The 16,975-nt window shown below is 32.0% G+C and overlaps 4 long non-coding RNA genes across 22 annotated transcripts; 2 read left to right on the top strand and 2 right to left on the bottom strand.

Moving 5' to 3' along the window:
- Nucleotides 1-206: 206 nt before the first annotated feature.
- On the bottom strand, nt 207-4,503 carry LOC9316927. Of its 16 annotated transcripts, none has more exons than XR_002332976.1 (13): nt 4,184-4,400; nt 4,043-4,098; nt 3,876-3,935; nt 3,702-3,793; nt 3,503-3,616; nt 3,244-3,388; nt 2,920-3,155; nt 2,693-2,834; nt 2,020-2,168; nt 1,514-1,574; nt 952-1,054; nt 766-870; nt 207-595 (listed from the first exon to the last, which is right to left on the bottom strand). It is a non-coding gene; the product is annotated as an uncharacterized LOC9316927 (long non-coding RNA). The 16 variants fall into 16 exon arrangements; XR_002332974.1 differs by having other exon boundaries at nt 207-682; XR_002332978.1 differs by lacking the exon at nt 207-595 and adding an exon at nt 4,415-4,503 and having other exon boundaries at nt 619-870; nt 4,184-4,305.
- Nucleotides 4,504-4,519: 16 nt separating this feature from the next.
- Nucleotides 4,520-5,786, bottom strand: LOC9316928. 2 transcript variants are annotated; one of them, XR_002332986.1, is made up of 7 exons: nt 5,712-5,786; nt 5,478-5,607; nt 5,189-5,359; nt 5,048-5,103; nt 4,912-4,960; nt 4,688-4,819; nt 4,520-4,610 (listed from the first exon to the last, which is right to left on the bottom strand). It is a non-coding gene; the product is annotated as an uncharacterized LOC9316928 (long non-coding RNA). The 2 variants fall into 2 exon arrangements; XR_002332985.1 differs by lacking the exon at nt 5,712-5,786 and having other exon boundaries at nt 5,478-5,651.
- Nucleotides 5,787-10,270: 4,484 nt separating this feature from the next.
- LOC110228935 lies at nt 10,271-11,196 on the top strand. Its single transcript, XR_002332437.1, has 3 exons — nt 10,271-10,347; nt 10,764-10,828; nt 11,025-11,196. It is a non-coding gene; the product is annotated as an uncharacterized LOC110228935 (long non-coding RNA).
- A 40-nt stretch (nt 11,197-11,236) lies between these two features.
- Nucleotides 11,237-12,622, top strand: LOC110228936. Of its 3 annotated transcripts, none has more exons than XR_002332439.1 (3): nt 11,238-11,592; nt 11,681-11,802; nt 11,928-12,417. It is a non-coding gene; the product is annotated as an uncharacterized LOC110228936 (long non-coding RNA). The 3 variants fall into 3 exon arrangements; XR_002332440.1 differs by adding an exon at nt 12,456-12,622 and having other exon boundaries at nt 11,259-11,802; nt 11,928-12,369; XR_002332438.1 differs by having other exon boundaries at nt 11,237-11,802.
- The last annotated feature ends 4,353 nt before the right edge of the window (nt 12,623-16,975 follow it).

Genomic DNA, 16,975 nt, shown 5'->3' on the forward strand with positions numbered 1-16,975 from the left:
TAACATAAATAAACGTTCTACATATATGAAGACCCGGAGAAAACGTATTAACATCATGTATATTTTATATTAATTTAGTAATAATATTGTACAATTTGAAGTGGTTATTTTAAATGTAATGCACATATATAAAATGATGACGCTATTTACAATCCGTTCAAGTGAAAAAGAGTATTGTGCTTTTTATTTCAATGGACGAATATATCTACATACCATGCATGTTTTTATTATTATTACCAGAGTTTCAGACAGAAACAAATGCAACTATCGACACAAATGAATGTGTTTGAAGAGTTTCTTGTTCAGCTCATATTTAAAGCCCTAAAAATTCCAATTGCTAACCCTGATTTCTCAAAGTACATCTCCCACATACAATATTATAATACAATTGTTATGTAGGTGAGAGGTTAATGCTCTATTAACGCTTAAGAAGTCTCTTAGCTTGCCTCTGTAATATTCTGCAAAGAACTAAATTATACCCTAATAAGCTTTGAGAATTCAAGGTTAACAACGAAAGAAAAAGGTTAAGTACATGCTGCAAGAGAACTGCTCTTAAGAAAAGGGTAAAGAAAGTCCATGCTGCAAGAGAATGCATCTGTAGGACAGGTAGGAACTGCATTAGACTAATTCAAACTATTAATAGACCATAGCATCCCAGGGACACTACAAAGTATATCGGTAGCTGGTGCAAAGAAATACATTATTCATATGGGCTAATGGAGAATAGTAATAAGCAAAAATGAAAATGACAAACTCATTACTCACCAACCATGTACTGCTTCGCGAAATAACTGCAGCCTGCAAAAGAGCAATCCAAAAGGCAGAGACTGCTACCACCATGCTCAAAGTGTTAAGATAAAAAAAACAAACCTGTGCTCTCTAATCGTTAGCTGATATGTACGTAAAGTTTTTCCAAACAATCAAAAATAGTTGGCCAATATACAAACTAACCTCATTTTTTTCTTAAAGTCTTGAGATAAAAAAACAAAACAAAAGTCTGCTCTCTAATCGTTGGATGAAATGTACGCAGACTTTTTCCAAGATTCCGAGCTACCTGCACAAATCATAGCAAGTATATACTTTTTAAAGACCCAAAACAACTGTTAAAGAGTATCTAGAGAAGAAACATTGATATATGGAAGCCCATTACTCTTTCTAAGTTCCAAAACTCATACTGTCATAATTTTATAGATAAATTTTCCGGTTTTAATCCAAAGAGATTCAAACTCAATCAAGGAAAAAGCTCATACATCTCTAGTCTTATCTATATTTCCAAATCTCCTAAGAAACACATGTGTGAATTTTCTCAGCAATAGCAAACAGATGTGTGATTTATATATAGTAAAAATCAGATCCAATAGGAGAATTGTTGTTTCTTTTGAATACTTAGAAGCAAATGTATTTTCACCTCTATAATAACAAACAAAGATCAAAAACCACAAGAAACAGAGATTATGATATTGATATTGAAAATGGTTTTGGAGAATGTGTTAGAGAATTTGGAGACTGTTACCATTCACCAAAAGATCATATAGATGTGTTATCGATCCTTGAGTTAGTGGTGATTCCCTTGTCTACAACAACAAACAGAGATCAAAAACCACAATGGAAGATAAAATATTGACAAATTGTCTGTCTCTGATTGCTTTCCAAAGGTCAACAGGAACAATTAGTTTCTGCAAAAGCCAACGATCATATGTGATCGAAGGTTCATAGAAAAAAAACATAATTGGATTTGAAGAAGGTACCAAAATTAACAACAAAGGCCACAAAAGAAGTTTAAAGATCAGTACGAAAGTTTAAACTTTTCTTACCTTCATCTGGAAGCACCTACTCATCATATCTAGAAAACATAATTGTGGGAATATCTTAATTGATTCAAATGGTGATATACGATTAAACTTCCAATTCCAAATATAACGAAATCAAAGGGATCAAAGTCACTAATAAAATTTCATCATTGACAGATTCTAAAATAAATATTCTAGTTATCTTTTTATAGTTAGAATGTTCTAGAACCTTCAAAGACGACGTATGCCTGGGGTACGGACCGATGGTAAGCTCTTCATGTGATGATTATGCTGAACATTGTCATCTCCAAGACTCTCATTCGAGCTATCTTATTCTCACCATCTCTGCCACCTGTTGCATCTGCTCACAAGTATAATCTGAAACCCATGAACAAAACAAAGTCTCATCAGAAAACGGAAAACAATCAAGGAGAAAAAGCTTGTTAGACAAAAACTAAGAAAGAGAGGCGAGAGCAAAAAAAAAAAGAGAAATTAACAAAGTAACACTTTTCATATCCTCTTGTTGAGATATTAAGAAAGCTGAGAAGCTGAGACAGAGTATGAGAAACCGAATCAGATCCTTTTAAGCAAAAGCATCTAATCATTCTTAAATCTTTGTATATAGATGTCTCCAAAATCTGTGGAGAGTAATAGTGATCAGTAGAAGAATCCAGACAATCTACAATGTCACTTGTGGTGGAATACTCAAATGCTTCACTTTGCTTTTGCTTACCAAAGTGAATTGCTATAAAGAATGAGAAATAATTACTATCACTTTTTCCACATTGATAAAATCAAAACCTGAGATATGGGATTCGTCTGGGGAAATCAAACCTATAACCTACATCACCTACCTCTCACATCTTTCAAATTAAAATCAAAAAAATGTTGAAGAAACTCACCAAAAGAAAAGAGAGCAGCACGTTATTAGCATGACTTTCCCTTCTATAATTGTTATCCCACAGATCTTGTTACCAAAGCTTCTAGAATTCAGGATAGCCGTAAGTCATCACATACATAATCGGCACACCAGGAATCTGCAAACTAACAAAAGAAAAAGAGTTAAGAATATCCAAAGACCCCAACCATGGATATAAACAAAAGCATTAATGCATCGGACAATCTTTACCTTTTGAATCCTTCGTTTTAAGTCTCCATTACATGTAGCCACTACTGATAATTTGATTGAGAGATTAAAAGAGTAGAATTTAGAAAATTTAACAGTTAACCTCTCTGGTAGTGCCACCGCCGTGTACGCCTCAATCCACCGTCGTTGATTACTCCTCAACATGATTGGAGAGATGAGACCCAATGGTTCTTTTTATAAGCCATGCAAATGTGTTCTCCTTCTTCACCACATCCAATCTGAACAAATTTGCAAAAGACCAATAGCATGATTGTGTTCTGGTAGATCAAATGCAAGAGAGATTCATGAATGTAATAATACTGTTACCTTGTACAACTCTGTATTTCGTGTGTCTATCTCTGCTAACTCTTCCTTTAGTTGAAGAGTTAGTATCTTTTCCTTGTTGAGTGATGTCTCCTTCTTCTTTTTCGAATTTAAGGGTTGTGATAATGCGTTCGGCTTTTCCTTGAACCTGAGGAATTAGTATCCAGAATACAAAGGAGAAAAAGAAGAGATGTATTGTGATTATCTAGTCTAATTTGATATTCACAGTGTTTAGGGAGAAAAAAATCTGACGGGAAGACACCTTTAATCTAGAGTTAACATTATCCATGACAATTCCCTTACTTTGCCTTCTTGGCTCACCTCGATCTCAGACTCAATATCTCTTTGATTTGTGGTTTGGTTTAAGAACATTAACCTGATTCACCAAAAACATAATTAGTTCTATATATATTTGAAATCTGAAAACGTCAAATCTGAAAACGTCTCCGCCACAACCTTACATTCAGATTGAATCAAATTTAGCTCCACTCAAACTCGTCATTCCACTCACTTGCTATCCCATCGTAATGAAACAGAGCAATTGTAAAGTTGTCTGAAAACTGGTTTTTGATTAGACAATACATAACAAACATCAGAGTCTTATATAAAATGCTGAATACACAAACATCTGTTACCTTTCTTAGACTTCTCATCAATCTCATCTTAGTATCTTGACACTCTGCATTTCAGCTTCACTTTCCAGAGACAAAACAATCTACTTTAGTTTTTCATTTCTCACAAAACCATTTTACACAACAAAAGCAAGTTTGATTCTTAAATCCAACAAAAACTTAACAAAGACCTCACAGTCACAAGTAAGCTGCTTCTCAACCTTAGTCTCAAACATTCCATTATTACCTGCATTGTTTCTTCAAACCAACAACGTGAGAATCTTTTTTGGTTCAGACACATTCCAATACCCAAAAGAGAAAAGAAGAAAAACCTATGATTCTTTTGCTTCCACGTTTCTTATCCATCAAAAGCTTCTGGTTAGATCCACCATGTCTGAAGTCAAACATGCTCATAAACACCCAAACACATCCTATCCTTTCTCTTGAAAGATGTCTTCTACAAATATCTTTCTACATTAAAATCCTCAATGCTCTTCTTCTTCTCTCTCTCTATTAACTCCCACGGAAAAAAAAGAAATAGAAAAAGCATAAATGGTTTTTACCTTTAGAATCTGATCCAATGCTTGCAAGAACATGAAAATCCCATATGTAACCAATATTTTTCTTGTAGAAGCAATATATGTCATCAATGTATTCAACTACAGCTAGAGGATTGTTCTTGTCACAGCTGTCTATATCCATCACAGACTCTTCTACTTCAACATCAATATCATTTGAATCTTCCATTTCAATTCCTTCCTGCAGATAAAAGACAACATATATCTTCATCCGAGTAACCAACAAAAAAAAAGAGTGGCTTAAATTGTTAACCTTACCATTCGGTCAATCTCTTCAAGCATGGCTTCAGTGTGTTGAACAAACATTGGTTCATTAAAGTCTCCTTCTTCCACATCTGTTATGATTCTATCTAATGTTTCGTTCGAAATCAAGTCTGGTTTCTTGGTTTCCTAACCACAAAAAAAAAACACTTGAGATTAGACAACCTAAACCATGTCATGTTTTTAATTACCAAATTCAATTTGTGTCAATATAAAGTTACCTCCTTGTGAATTTGGGGATTGTTCTCAGCTAACTGAGCAGCAAATTTCCTGAAGTTAAATCAAGAATTATAGCTCCTAACCAAACTCATAATACAATTGTGACATTGAAGCAGAAATCAATTGAAATTTACCGACCTAGTAACCGGACGATGCAATGGAGTGGAATCTTCTTGTTACATATCCCATTCTTCCTGAGAAAACAATTGGTTCGTAAGATAAGTGTATACAACTTTACAAATAAAGGATCATTCAAAGAAGAAGGTAATAAGTAATTACTTGGTGAATGGTCTCTTGTTGACAGCAGAAGGATAAACAGGAGCTCCGATGATGTTCTTGTTTATATTACTCAGTGCTCTTCTTGTCTATCTATTCGTTGGAATTACCTTTCCTCCAGGTAAAACACCTATATACCCAAGTCGGATCCTTCGTACTGCAATCGAAGCAGATCTAAATTTGCCAAATCAAAACAAAAAATTAGCATAAACGAACATATATCCAAATCGAAGATCTAGTCAAAAAAACACCAAATCAGCACGATAAAGTCATAAGAAACTCTCTATTTTACAATTTTATCACGATAGACTTTGCAATCTCGACATCGATGTCGATTTAGAGAGCCACCAGAGACGATAACTTGCACGATAATGACATTAGAGCGAGCAACCTCTGTTTTTCGTGAGCTTCAAAACAGATTTCTGTGTTTTAGAAAGTAAATATACGTTAGGGTTTCTAGTAGTCAAAAAGAAAAGCATGTAAATTCATGATAAAATACAAAATATAGTTTAGATTAGAGACTGACTTTTTGTACGATGAAACAAACACGCTTTGATGATCGTATGCCCACATCTCATTGTAACCTGAGAGGTAAAAAAACATAATAAAAATCAAAAATATATGCTGAAAAAAATTATGAATGCAGGGACAACTAATACGCAATAAAATCGCATAAAAAATATATACGATAACAGGAAGAAACACATAAATTTATATAGGTAAATAAATATAAAAATATACAAACTAAAACTATAGAAGTACCTTCCCAAACCTCGTTCTTTGCTCGTCAACACCACCTTCGTCGGAGCGCTTTGTCGATGGAACCTCCCACGTTATACAAAACTGAAACACACACCAAAAAAACAAATAAGCAAAACAATAAATCAACGAATAATGCAAAAAAAATAAAACAAACAACACAAACAATATGCACACAACCTCTAAAGGTGAATGAAAACAATATTTGCATGACAAACAACTTGATTCATCAGAATCGTTGATGTATAAAAAAACCATAACGGTGAAAACTATCTAATGGCCACAGAAAAAAATAATACATAATTCTCTGGCCGATCAACCATATATATAGCTTTAAGATTAGGGCAAACATCAATCATTATCTTAAGAAATTTAACTTTTTAATTAGAAACTAAATCAGAAAACTAACAAAAACGAATTTTAACTACTAAGATATAGAATTATCTAAAAAATTAACAAATAAATTTAAGCTAAGATTCCATAATCATTAAAGTCGAGACATTATGACATCCGTATCCCCAACGATTACACTATAAAATAAAAAAATTTAAGGGTGATTAAGACTAATCATCTCAAAACACGATTAGACTTATATACCCTTAACAATTAAGAACAAAAATTTTCGAAATCGAGGGTGTTTAGGACATTATTATAGAGATCAACACACGATTAGACTTATATACCCCTAATTACGAAGAAGAAGAAATTTCGAGAAGAACAATTCATTAAGGGTGTTTAGGACAAATCATTCCAACTTTTAACCACAGGCCTCCAATGCCCTAACTTTGAATGTGGTGCGTTTCTACTTCTCAATTAATTATTGTAGAGATATACATTTTTGGATCACAATTAGCAAATAAATCCTGAAGTTGAGAAATATTTACAATAGCATGCCATTAGCATTAATTATTTAATTTCGAAAATTTAAATCAAAGATATTAATTACCAAAAAAATCTTAACATAATATCTTAACCATAACTAATCCTTTCCATAATATCTTAAAGATATTAATTAATTTTGACAAAATCAATTTTTTTAAGTAATTCATTTTTTAAATATATTTAATTTAATGTACATTCATTAAATTATGGTTACTATTCGTTATTTGGCAAACTCATTTTTCTATATTACTTATTATAAACCAAACTCATTTTGGCTATAAATAATTTTAGTTATAAATTAGATTAACTCCAAAAAAACATTATTACCAAATATATAAATATTATTTATGTCTACGGAATAATATGTTATTTTAGATTATTATTATTTCATTAGGTTTCAAATATTATGAATATTTTAACTTTATAAGAATTTTAAATATTATTAATTTTTAACTTATAAGAAATTTAAATATTATAAATATTTAAATTTTATAAAACTTTAAAAGTATCTGTAATATTTCAATTCTATAAAAAAAACTTTATCTATTAATAACATTTGAACTCTATAAAAATTATAAATATATATACTATAGAGACAATTTAAAAACAAACTTTTAAATGAACTCTAATTATATGTCTTCTAAATAAAATTATTATTAAAAAGAAAAATAACATGATGTTTAATTTCACGGGACGAGATTATATGGTGTGACGGGTTTGTGTCGATATTAATACGGAACGATATACTACGAGTGAAATCTTAGAACTAACAACCAAAATACAATTATGAAGTTTGGGTCGATATTAAAACTTTTATGAAGTTTCAAGTATTATAAATATTTAAACTTTATAAGAATTTATAAGAAGTTTAAACATTGTAAATATTTTAAGATGATAAAACGTTTAAAGTATTTATAATATTTAAATTTTATAAAAACTTTATAATATTAATGATATTTGAACTCTATAACAATTAAAATATATATATATATATATATATATATATATATATATATATTTTGGGAGCCATTTAAAGCAAACTTTTTAATTGACTCAAATTATATATGTCTTTTAAATTAAAATATTATAAAAAACAATAACAAAATAATGTTTAATTTCACGGGACAGGGTTATATGGTATGACGGGTTTGAATCAATATTATTACGAGGCGGTACTACGAGTGAAATCGTATAATTAACTATCAAAATACAATAAATGCTAAACAAAATAAATTCAACTTAAAATTTCAATATTTAGTTATCAAAAATCGATCCGCGGGTTTAATGCGGGGTAATATATATAATAAGTACATTTAAATCAAACAGAGCAATAGATAATTTTCAAAAAAATTATAGCTCCGCGGTGTACCGCGGGTTAAAATCTAGTTAAGATTTAATAGTTATGGTAACAACTATTCGAATTATTATTTTAATTATAGTAGTTATGGTAACTACTATTTATTAGGATTCTTAAATATATTATGTTTTCTTTGTTATCTCTTTTAATCGGTTTTTTAAAAAGAAATTATAGAATTAAACCGTGGATAATTTTTGAAGATATTTTTGGCAATGTTTGTTGGGCGCAATATCTTGTTAATTACCGCCAATGAAAATAATTACCGCCAATGAAAAAAAAATTCATTAAGATTGTTAATTTTAAAATTATTTTAGAATTTGTTCAAAGGCTATATGATGATTTATTTTGGGTTTTGGTTCTCCATCGTTTCAAAAATGTCGAAAGCAATCCTAAAGTAAATATATATATATATATATATATATATATATATATATATTTATTCACAGTTAAGATTAGAAACTACTCCCATAATATATGTATATATATATATATATATATTTATTTAAAAGATTTACGGTTAAAGTTAGAAATTACTCACATGAGATTCTAAATTTAAAAGGAGATTCAAAAAGCAATTGATTACGTTCAAATTGTTTTTAATACACAATGTAAAAATAATAGATAAATAATTAATACTATTATATTGTAGACTCACCTGAGAAGTAGTAATGATAGTTAAGGATTAGATAATCAACAAAGCCATGCGTTACACTTTTTCTCCAGTGACTCGTTCTATTTGCCGATAAACTCATCAGTCGGAGTATTTGTTTATTCTCCTAGATATACAGTCTTCTTCGAGGACTTTATTAGTTCTGTATACGTCACTTCTATTCTTGATGTAAGAGCAACCGGAAGATTTTTGGAGTCTTCAATCTAAACCAAATAAAAAAACAAAATACCAATTGAATACTTACGGAAAATCATAGAAAGCATGTGCTAATATAAAGAACATGTGTTTAAAGAGATTTAACAATTTCCATTTTTTGAGAAAGAGCCAAACAAATCTTATATTTGTTTTTTTGTAGTGAACCTTTGAATGATATGAGAATAACAAAATTGAATACTATATCTATAATAACAATATTTGAGAAGTGTTTTTGCTGACGTGTCGGACTCTCGGCTCTTGTTGAGCCCTTAATTTTGCGTAATTACTTAAATACCTTCTATTAAATTAATTCGAATATTAATTAAAATTAAAAAATTAACTGACCCTAAAATATAAAAATTCGATATATTTTACATTTAAAAAAATAGTAATATTCTTAAACACGAAAAAATGAAAAAAATAAATAAATTTGGATCAAATGTAGTTTACATACCTTTTTTATGACGGTTTATCGTTCGACCAAGAACATCCAATGATTAATCTCCACCAATCTAATCATGGTCGTGAGTCACATACAATTACGTCGGAGAAAGGATTGGTCGTGTCTTCTTATTTTCTCTTCCTTTTCCGTGTTTTTTTTTTCCTTTTTGGTTCTTTTTTTTTTTCAACAAAAGATGTGTCTCATAATTAATCGTTTAATTATATTTTTGATATATTAATGGTAAATTTATGTTGTGATAATTACGAGCCAATTGTTTTTAAAAGTAAAATTTACTTTTCTAAAATATTTAGATATTGCCGATAATATCAAAACAACTATCATATATTCTTTAAATTCACAAATCTGATAAAATAAAAGAAACTTTCTTTTATATTTTATACCGATAATGATGGTGTATCTAAATAAATGTCAAATATAATTGTAAATCTAAAAAAAATTATGTTATTGTTCCATTTTTTAACAAATAAAATAAGGAATATTTTTATATAATTAATATCCATAGTAGTTATTAATTGTTTTTAGGAATATTAATTGTTTTGATAAAGATTTGATCTAACACAATATATAAATCTTCATTTCTTGTTGTTGTAATTATCTTCAAAAATTAAAAAAATTAGATCGTACACCGCCTTTTAGTTTAATATAAATACCTTCTCTAGGTTTCACTTTCAAATCATAACTAACCCCATTTTTTTTGCTTTTTTTTTTTTTTGCGTTTTATTTTATTTGGCTTTACACATATGAATTCATGGTGTTTATGTATTGTTATAGGTTACGGATGCAACGTCGTTAAAAAATTCCAGGACAATTAAATTGTTGATTCAATCGAACATATGGTGAGTTTTTCACTTTAGTACTTTCATGTTTAATATTTAAATTATGCTTGGTGTATTGAGAAATCTATAAGCTTTCCCATAATATTTTGCGAGCAGCTTAGATTTCATATTCTTCACTAAAAAAAAAAGAAGCTTTGATTTTGTATTTACCATATTCTTCACTAAAAAAAAAGAAGCTTCGATTTTGTATTTACATAATTTGATATCAGTTTGATTATTGGTTCCATCATGATGCAAATTACGGCCTCTCAACAACCCCAATAGACTATAATCGTTGGGAACTCTTCTTTTTCTCTTGCTTCTCTCTGATTATCTTTCACCAGGAGTCTCAATTATTATTATTTCTTTGTATTGATGCGATCAGAAGTTTTATCTCTTTTTTTAAATAATGATCTCTTTATGGATTTTTTATTTAGGTATGAACATGGTTTGTTTCACGGGGTGTTTCGGTGTCTTGCCTTGAATCAAGGCGTGTAAAAACGTAAAGCTTGCTTTTATCTATCTTTTTTTATTGTCACGTCTTTATCCATCTATGTAACGCTTAATCATCAATTATTATATTAAACTTCAATAAAGGCTGGTGTACCAAATTCATGGTTTGTTTTATCTGATTAGTGTACCAAATTCAATTGGAACTATATCAGATCCATGAAATTATTGATTATTGATACATGCAGGTTATGTGTGATCCTTATACACCAGCTGGTGTTCCAATTCCAACCAACAAGAGGCACAACGCTGCTAAAATTTTCAGACACCAATCGTTGCCTCCGAGGAGCCTTGGTATGCTCATCTTCTTGTTTTTTGGCTATACATATTATTTTCGTTACTATAAATTCTAATAGTGTTTGTTTTTTTTTAAACGATTGTATGTTTTGGATGAATGAAAGCAACCACGATGCATTAAGAAGATTCAAGTGATGTTTCAATTGATCTTTTATCTTTAATTTATCGATTTTCTAATTTTACAAAAATGTTCTCACCGAGTAGAATATACTTTTGAGTTTTGAGTTAAATCTTTCACAGTCTGTTGTGGATTAGCAACGTTTCAAGCCATATTAACTATTGTGTTGTGGCAGTTCGAAAGATTCATATAAATTGGACTATTGCTACAAAAAAAACAGAATCACAGGTTTAATTCTATCAAAGGAGATAAAGCCTCTTATCTCTACTGTCTTTGAGGGTAAAGATGCTAATGTCATCGCCCACGGAGCAAGAAATTGCGGAAAAACATATCTCATACATGTATTGAAAGCAATCCCATTAAGGTATTGATTATCAGACATGATACTATAGATGAAAAATGCTAATTATTGTATCGCATGGTTTGTAGGGAAATGATTATGCTCTGACGCTCAAAGGAAACAGACACCTTTGACTGTGTCTGCTACTTCTAGAAAACAGACAGTGCTAAGGGGAAATGTGACAGAGAGAAAAGACTAAAATCAAAGCAAGGTAAATCTTTCAGAAACAACTTTGTATCAACTCTAAGCCTCAATATCCATGATATACCTGCATCTGCTCTGTTGTTCAGTTTTAGAACATCAAATAATGATGATTTTTTTTCTCAATGTTTGAAGGAAACTGTTCCGCGAAGCAAACGATTCAGTGAAATGTAAAAATAGCATGTTGGAAAATTTAATTAATACGTCATGAAGTGGAATAATCTAGATTCTTCCTTTACAAAGAGGTAAAACAGAGGGTATAGAAACAGAGACTAAGAGACCAAGAGTCTTAATTAAGGAGGTTTGGTATACCACTTAACCCTAATCAATCCACTACTTACTTGATAAAGACATATTCTCATCATGTATATTTGATTAGATTAGCTAGGCTCGTAATATGGGACAAAACCCCGAAGATGAGCAAGAAATGCTTTGAAAGATTTTATCGTAGCATGAGTGTCATATCTGCACCCTTCAGTGCTCCCTTGTAAAATCAAAGTATCTGAGTATAGATACTTAATAGGTTTAAGTGTTCTTCGATCTTGGACGATATGTTCCAACTTATACTGATACAGAGGTTATACAGATTTTTGGTTTTTCTAATAAAATAAATTGTTTGCTGAAAGATTGCTATACCTTTAACAATTTTATTTTGTTTGTTAGGGTCACGACATACATACTATAATTGATAGAGAGTATTATCGTCATCGTGGATTCAGGTTTTTCCAAGGACGATAGATACATGGCCGGCCCTATAGACATCAACAAGAAACTTTTGCTGTAACCCAAATTTTGTTTCTGAAATTCTTCAACAAAAATTATTTATGAAACGGACCTAATTTTATTTATTTTACTATAATTGGCCCTAAATTTTAAAACCTTTCAAAATAACCAAAAACTTTTTTTGAGTATTTGGCCCTTCAAATCTCAGGGCAGGCCCTGGATGGATAACACTTAGAGATTTTGATTCATGTTATCGGTTTGCTTAGTCATACTTTTTATGATTTTAAAATTCATTGGAATTTATCAATCTTTGTTTCACATATACCTTCCTTGGGTGCGATTGATTACTGCGCATTCGCATCTTTTAGGAAAATTGATACTTAATTTTGAGTATGTTTATTTCCCTGGTCCCATAATATCTTTTGTTTGGATATTTTATTCTTTGCATTGTTATGGTTTGATCTATTAATTTAAATAATTATATTTAATTGGTTGGGTCGTGAGTGTTAGAAATATTGAAGACGGAAAACCAATAATAAAGTGTTGGATCAAGTTTATGTGGAATTAGAAGATGAATTATAAGTTATTAATTTAATCAAAATTAGATTTGTTATAGTTTAATTTGGGTAGTATGCTAAAAACTTAATTTTATAATAAATTTACGTCTATAATGTCGACTACATGGTGGATACTGTTGTAAATTTTTGAGAGAACGGAGTAAACAATGTGATAATATCACCATATTTATCATGAGATTCACTAGAATAGAAGTCACTCGAGGTATTCGAATATTGTTGTTTTTCATGTATATATAATTTCTGAATATTTATTAGCCGATCACGTTTCTATGATATTGTTTCTTATGGTTTTGGCTACTATTGTTTGCAATGGCACCCGAATGATGCTAAAAAATATGTGTGCTGAAAGTTGCAGGAATGCAGAGTTGTTTTGTGCTAAGGATCACAGAAATTTTTATTAGTTACTAAGCTTATCTATTTTTTTTGTTTCCATTTTTCCGAATTATTTTTTTCCTAAACATGTAAATATGATCTAAAATGAAGTTTGAGGCTTTACAAAAGATAAATAATTACACAAAAGCAACCTTGGCAAAAAAAGAGATAAAAACAAGACTACAGTAGAGTAAAGAAAGATTTGGAAATAGATAACGAATCCAAATAAGCATAAGCTTTGTTCATCTCGAAGTGATGATGTTTCGTAGCTCCACTCCACCATCTTGAAAATGATTTGAGCAGCAAGCCGCAAGGAGTTATGGAGAATGTTATTACGCTGTCGCCAGAACTTATAAACCACCACTTGAGATGCTACTTTTCTAAGCAAAGAAGGCACATGACTGGAAGAGCGTCAGGTCCAAGAAAATAGCTCAATCCAAGAGCAAAACAACCTTTGTTGTGGAAAAATCCTAGAGAAAACTAAATTCCACACCTGGAAAGAGCTCACAAAGGAGCAGAAGGTGATCATGAGACTTCGTTACAAAAATGCAAAGACGACACTCATCAGATTGAATTTGTCCTCAAGAAGCCAGTCTTTGACGAGTGGGCAATTATTTAAGTGACTCTAGAGAGGAAGAGCGTTAGGACAAAGAAAGTAACTCAGCCTAAGAGCAAAACAACTTTTGTCGAGAACAAAGCCTAGAGAAAACTAAATTCCACACCTGGGAAGAGCTCACAGAGGAGCATGAGGTGATACCGAGACTCTGTTGCAAAAGTGTAAAGACAACACTCATCAGATTGAATTTGTTCCCAAGAAGCCAGTCTTTGATGAGTGGGCAATTCTTTAAAAGTGTAAGGAGAGGAAGAGCGTTGGGTCCAATAAAGTAGCTCAACCCAAGAGTATAACAACCTTTGTTGAGGATAAGGCCTAGAGAAAATCAAATTTCCCACCTCAGAAAAGCTCATAGAGGAGCAGGATGTGATCCTGAGACTCCGTAGCAAAAGTGCATAGACAACACTCATCGGATTGAATTTTTCCCTAGGAAACCAGTCTTTAACGACTGGAGAGGATGATTGGAGATTTATTTAAGTGTCTCAATAGAAGAAGAGCGTCAGGTGCCAGAAAGTAGCTCAACCCAAGAGCAAAACAACCTTTGTGGAGGATAAATCCTAGAGAAAACCAAATTCCACACCTTGAAAAAGCTCACAGAGGAACACGAGGTGATCCCGAGACTCCGTTGCAAAAGTGCAAATACAACACTTGCCCCCAAGAAGCCAGTCTTTGATGAGTGGACAATTATTTAAGTGACTCTCGACGGTTCAAGAAAGTAGCTCAAGCCAAGAGCAAAACAACCTTTGTCGAGGACAAGGCCTAGAGAAAACTAAATTACACACCTGGGAAGAGCTCACAGAGGAGCAAGAGGTGATCTCGAGACTCTGTTGCAAAAGTACAAAGACAACACTCATCGGATTGAATTTATCTCCAAGAAGCCAGTCTTTTACGAGTCGGCAATTATTTAAAAGTGTAAGGAGAGGAAGAGCGTTGGGTCCAATAAAGTAGCTCATCCCAAGATTAAAACAACCTTTGTTAAGGATAAGGCCTAGAGAAAATCAAATTTCCCACCTCGAAAGAGCTCACAGAGGAGCATGAGGTGATCCTGAGACTCCGTTGCAAAAGTGCGTAGACAACACTCCTCGAATTGAATTTGTCCCCAGGAAACCAGTCTTTAATGACTGAAGAGGACGATTGGAGCGAGATTTATTTAAGTGTCTCAACAGAAAAAGAGCGTCAGGTGCCAAAAAGTAGCTCAACCCAAGAGCAAAACAACCTTTGTGGAGGATAAATCCTAGAGAAAACCAAATTCCACACCTTGAAAAATCTCACAGAAGAACACGCGGTGATCCCGAGACTCTGTTGCAAAAGTGAAAATACAGCACTTGGCCCCAAGAAGCCAGTCTTTGATGAGTGAGCAATTATTTAAGTGACTCTCGACGATCCATGAAAGTAGCTCAGGCCAAGAGCAAAACAACCTTTGTCGAGGAAAAAACCTATAGAAAACTAAATTTCACACCTGGGAAGAGCTCACAGAGGAGCAAGAGGTGATCTCGGGACTCCGTTACAAAAGTACAAAGACAACACTCATCGGATTAAATTTGTCCCCAAGAAGCCAGTCTTTTACGAGTCGGCAATTATTTAAGTGACTCTAGAGAGAAAGAGTGCCGGATCCAAGAAAGTAGCTTAGTCCAGGAGCACAACAACCTTTGTCGAGGATAAAGCCTAGCGAAAACTAAATTCCACACCTAGGAAGAGCTCACAGAGGAGCATGAGGTGATCCCGAGACTCCGCTGAAAAAGTGCATAGACAACACTCATTTGATTGAATTTGCTCCCAAAAACCCAATCTTTGACGAGTTGACAATTATTTAAGTATCTCATGGGTAGAAGAGTGTCGGTCCAAGAAGTATCTCAGTCCAAAATCAAAACAATCTTTGTCGAGGATAAATCCTAGAGAAAACCAAATTCCATACCTCGAAAGATCTCACAGAGGAGCAGGAGGTGATCCCATACTCTGTTACAAAAGTACAAAAACAACACTCATCAGATTGAATTTGCTCCCAAGAAGCCAGTCATTGACGAGTGGGCAATTATTTAAAATAGTCTGGAGAGGAAGAGCATGATATCAAAATTAACGTAAGAGTTTTGACATCAATATCTTTAGGATAATGGAAGGAGTTTCCAAATGAACATAATCTTTAAACTTCAATGTCTTGTAAAAATTGAAGGATTTTGTAAGTTAACATAATATTGTCGATGTCACATTATTGTCATTGTCACATTATTAAATTCGAAGTCAAGAACTATTGGTACCTTCGAAATTTCTGTTGTTTGTAGTTGTGAGCGTCTCCGGTATCGACTACCGTGGTTTTATGTCAATAAATTTTTCGCTGAGTGGAGGCAATGTATTGATGAAAGTATTTTGTTTTGGTTTTGTTATTTAACATGTATTGTTGGGGTTTGAGACATTGAAACTATATTCCTTTGATAATTAAGGTACACGAAGAGGTACTGCTTCATACAAGTGTTCGCAGATTCTATTCAATCATTCTTGTCATGATGTAACGAGGATGCGAGATATCTTTTCCAACAAGAAGAAAGGACAAATGTCACACATCCAATTTTGATCTTTTGATTATCTTTGGTTGTTGATGAGCAAACCAAGACTACTAAATTTATACTTTCTGGTTCTAATGATTTTAGTTTTCCGTTTTGCATTTTACTATATTCAGAGGATAATAATCACTATTTTCTCGCAATAATATATCAAACGTTATGGCGTTTTACCATAATTTTATATTAATGTCGTTATAAAAATTATACTCTTGACAAAATTAAATCAATAATTGTCTAAAACTTATAACCCTAAATGACTAAATCTGGTTTTAATCAACATACAACCCCGCGCCGGGCGCGGGGACCTCCCCTAGTTTATAGTATTAAGAGAGTAGGCTA

The sequence above is a fragment of the Arabidopsis lyrata genome, assembly GCF_000004255.2.
Source record: "Arabidopsis lyrata subsp. lyrata unplaced genomic scaffold ARALYscaffold_4, whole genome shotgun sequence".
Taxonomy (NCBI): Eukaryota; Viridiplantae; Streptophyta; class Magnoliopsida; order Brassicales; family Brassicaceae; genus Arabidopsis; species Arabidopsis lyrata.